General features: G+C 41.5%; 1 protein-coding gene across 1 annotated transcript in view; it reads left to right on the top strand.

Moving 5' to 3' along the window:
• HTR1B (5-hydroxytryptamine receptor 1B) overlaps nucleotides 1–1467 on the top strand; it is a 3304-nt gene extending 1837 nt beyond the window's left edge. Inside the window, exon 2 of the mRNA XM_009275758.2 lies at nucleotides 346–1467. The gene's annotated coding sequence lies outside the window, so the exon portion shown is untranslated. The remainder of the gene's footprint in view (nucleotides 1–345) is intronic.
• Nucleotides 1468–4578: the final 3111 nt, after the last annotated feature.

Consider the following 4578-nt stretch of genomic DNA (forward strand, 5'->3'; position numbering starts at 1 on the left):
TTTTTTTTTTTTTTGGAAAGGAAGGAAGGTAGGACAGGCCCCGGAGTAAGGCTGCTTGTAAAGTTCAGCCTACTTTCTGGCCTCCTTACGGCTCCGGCTGCTCCTGCTGAGAGTGGAGCCGGCTGGGAGCAGGCATCCTGAAAGGAAAGCTGCCTTTTAGCCACCGTGAAAGGCTCGGCACCTTTATGTTTCTCTTCACACGCGGAAAAGCTGTGCCTTTCTGCGCCTCTGACAAAAGTGGCTGCCAGCTAATAGCTAAACTCAGCACCACGTTCTGCAGAATACACACTTGCCTTTATTGTGATACCTTAATAATTCTGCCAATCTTTTGCTTTTTGTCTGCAGAATCAAGTTGCTATTGTAAAGACCCACTGCTTGAAACTTCCCCAAGCCCAGTTGCCAGACTCATGATGCTGCAAAAACGTCAATACATACTGCCACCAAACTGCTCAGCTCTGCATTTCAGTGTAATGACTCTGGCAGAGAAGCTGTTCCAATAGTCACGCAGATCAGTTGCAAAAAAAGAGGGCAGCCTCGAATCAAGGTCTATAATTCATCTGGACTGAAGAAAAAGTTTGAGAGTAAACTCCATTTATTTTGCAGGCTTAACTTCTTAATTTGTTCTCCGGCCGGTTGTAGGGGTGTGCACAAGGGCACAGTTGTCTCTGTCTGTGTTGGTAGCATAGTTGTACTTCTGCACACCTGTAATTTCTTTCTTTCAGTGGAAAGAGTTGCTCCCTTCACTTAGGAGGCCAAGAGGAGAAAAAAAGCAGCATTTAAAATAGGAGCATCGCAGTAAATTCTGTAAATGACTCCTTCAGCTGAACATCCATGAGAAGTGACAGTGTGCAAAAGTTATATTTGTATTTCAAAACAATAGTAAATGCAAATGCTGTAGAAACAAGAGTTGTAGACCTGTTCAACTGCACTGCATATCTATAGTCTGTCCTCATAGTTGCCTTTATAAAGTAAATACTTCTTGTTTCTACTCTATAACTCAAGAGCAGAAAACAAGAAGTCCAATGACCTTTTCCATAAACCAGCTGGGAATAGAAGTAGCAGTTTGATGTTGTAACCATGTTTTCCATTTTGTGTCAGCTGCACACCCTTACCGCATGAACCATTGCGAAATTTAGAATTCTCTAAGTAATTACATTATTTAGTGTATTTTGTAAAGAAGTGAAGCAGTTTGCTCTTTCAGAAGAGCTATATCACCTGCAAAATAAATACCTGTGAATCATGAATTAACTGATGTTAGTGAAATTACTCTCCTACCTACTTCCCCCTTTTTCTTTTTTTCTTTTTTTGTTTTCTGATCAGACCTTAAGACAGGTCTACGCATATTCAGCAGTCAAAGTTAGAGTTACAGGATATGGTCCACCCGCTGTGATAGAACTGCATTGATTGTTCCTCCTATGTGTAAATGAAAATGAGCATAAACAATAAAATGCTTTACTGTGTTCTCAAGAGTGTTTGGTAGCAATTGTGTGACTGAAAGGAGTATTTATGGGTTTACCTGGTTTCTCAATATTGACTTTTTAGGTAACGCTGATTTGATGAGTCACTCAAGAAAGCAGTTGATGAAGGTTGAAATTGCAAGCTTCGATCAGTGGTCAGATTTTTAACAGGCAGCTTTGCTTTCATCCTAACCAGTACTGTTAGGTATAATTCTTACTATTTTCATATAATCCCAGATTAAATTTTTAGGTGTTTTTTAACAGATATTTTTCTTACTCCATTAAAAGCAAAACTTATTTTAGCACTTGGTAGACACTATAATCAATGTCCTTTTAAAACTGTAGGTATGTATTATAGATGGGGGCTGTTACAAAGACTGGAAAAATCTTACATGATTTATCTACCTGTTATTCTTCAGAGAGTCATTCAAGTAATAAGGATTTATTTACCTAATTGAATAGTAAAGAAAGAACCTGACCCTCTGTGCCTCTGAAACTTCCATTAACTGTAAAGAGGAAGATGTGGTCATGGGCAGGAAAGAAGAATGCAAGATACAAATTAATGGCAGGAAAGAAGTCTGCAAGATACAAATTAAAGTAGTGGAAAATAAGGATTTTCAGTAATTTGAAGAAATCCAGAAGACTTGCTGCAAAATTGCATACCTCTAAAAAAGCGAATACTATAGTATGCTTCTAGAAAGTGCCCTCTTAAATTATTAAAGACAAATGTGATTAGAGGAATTTTCTAAACCACTATCTTATTTGATTTGATTCCTTTTAAATTTTTTTTGCAAACATGGGGTGAAAAAAAGCAAGGAAGATAGCATCAAACAATGCTTAACCTATTCTCATTTGTCATTTTCCAATCTTGTAGAATGAATTTTGTTTACCCCAAATTCTCAGTGAAATCACTAGGCTTCTTATATGTCTAAAAAATGGAAAATGAGACTGGAAAATTAGTATTTTCAGCATTTCCACAGAGAGTTGAGTCTTCTGTCAGTATTACAAAGTTACGTGACTTGGAGAGCATGAGGTTCAGGAGTTGGACTTTCCTGGTCCTCACACAGCTGGAGTATACCTTCATCTTTGGCAACTGGCAGCAAATGCTCCCGGCTCCCTCTTGTGATGTGAGGATTTTGCTGAGAAGCGGTGAAACTACTTCATCAAATTATCCTTCCAAGTTTATGCCGTGGCTCTGAACTTTCCGCACAAACAATCATTTCAGATAACCATGCTCACTGTTGGGAAGACAGTCGGTGTGAAAGCTGCCCTGAGTGACTTGGGGCCAGAGGAGAGGAAGCTACCTGCTGAGATACCTGCTAGTTGAAGGCCTTGCACTATCTGAGCAGCCTCATCTAGTTCAGAAAACCATTCCTGCAGGGCGATAGGTAGAACACACACCTGTTCGCAGTGAGAGAGAAGAAATGTAGGGTAAACATCGCTCAGTGCCGGAAAATATAAATACGTAGAACACATTCCAAGATTCACGTAGTGTGTTTTAGGACAGAAAGGGTGGCCCATGTGAGCTTCACTTCTTTGTGGCTGTCAGAGTATGTCCCGGTTGAACCTAGGTTTTAAAAGATGTTAGGGTTCAGGGATGTGGCGGTAAAGTTTTGACTCCGGAGAGGTCTGAGGATGTTGTCCTCCTGCCTCTCCACTCCCTTGCTGTGCCTGGTCACTTGCACTCTGCCTCTGGAAGGGTGGAGCATCTGAAATTTTCAGTAGGAGAGGCTGTCCTTTCTGTCCACCCCATGCCTATACTCCCATGGAAGGGGCTCAGGGGACCCTGCCTTTTGGTGTTATTTTGTCATGAGACCCTCTTCATGACCCTGCAGGTAAACTCCAAAGGTGCTTAAGCCCATGCTGTTTCAGTCTTCCATTATAGAAGCAGCATGCCTTCCTCATATCTATTTATTTGTTGCATTGGGTTCAAACATTGTCAAATGATGTTGTTGAGACAAATCTCTGGTGGGCACTGAGCTGTGAAGTTGATCACACATTTGCAAACCCCATGCTTCCTACATTTCATGGTAAGGGATATGTGCATGATAGTGCTGCTGACTGCCAGCGCTGTGAGACATGACTGTACAAGAGTAGCTGCAGTTGTCAGAGCAGCTGTTTGCAGACCTATAGCTGTACTATTTTTCTAGTATTTCTCATTTCTTTCTTACGAGGTATTTCTCTTCCCATTAATAAAACACAGTCACAGAATATAGAAATTGAGAGGGGAAATCCCTTGCAATGAACCGTCATGCAGCCGTGCAGCAGCCTACAAAGTTCTACCTCTTCTGCATGCATAAGAAAAAGAAAATGCCTTGACTAATGTGCCAAGGCTCCATGGGACAAAAGGGATTTCAACTAATTCTCTGGACATTTATACCATATTCACTGCCACAGTGTTTGAGGAAGCTGGCCTGGCCTTCAGCCTCCAGTAGGGCCATGTGGAGTAGGGATGACCGTTAATACTCCATTTGGAGCTGCCAATTTCCACGCTCCTCTGCCCCTGCCTGCAAAAAACCTACCTGCCTTCCATTAGCAGAGCACTCCCATGGCTTTCTGACTCACAGTTGCTGCTCCCATGCTCTCTTGGTCAGAAAGGCCTGGATATTGTCAGAAGCAAGCACTTTCACCTGAAAATCCAGATCAGTCTGAAGCTATTCTTTCAGGGAATAAAGTGAGAAAAAACAAGTAGTAGTAACATTGGAGAACAAGCATTGTGACTTGCAGCAGCAAATAAGGTTGAGCAGCAATGGTGGCTGAGGGCAATTCTGTATGCAAATTGTGAAATCCCATTCAAATTGAAATGTAGCAGAGATTGAAGAACAGGTTTCTCCACCAAAAAGAGCCTGTAGCAAAGAGGGCAAGGACGTAATCCAAAATCTCCAAGCCTTGACCTGGGTACAAGGAAAAAAACCCAGGGTTACTACTGGGTCTCAGGACCCCAGCAGACAGGTGAGCAAACAGTTTCAGAGAGGAGAACCACACCCAGAGACATGTAGGAAACATACAGGTGTATGTTTATTCAATAAAGTAGATGCTAACTTCTTTTTGTGTGTTGGGAACCTTTTTGTCTTTAGGGGAACCACACATATTTGAGATATATCCTTAAAAACCTGTCTAC

Source organism: Aptenodytes forsteri, unplaced genomic scaffold, assembly GCF_000699145.1.
Source record: "Aptenodytes forsteri isolate BGI_AS27 unplaced genomic scaffold, ASM69914v1 Scaffold256, whole genome shotgun sequence".
NCBI classification, from domain to species: Eukaryota; Metazoa; Chordata; class Aves; order Sphenisciformes; family Spheniscidae; genus Aptenodytes; species Aptenodytes forsteri.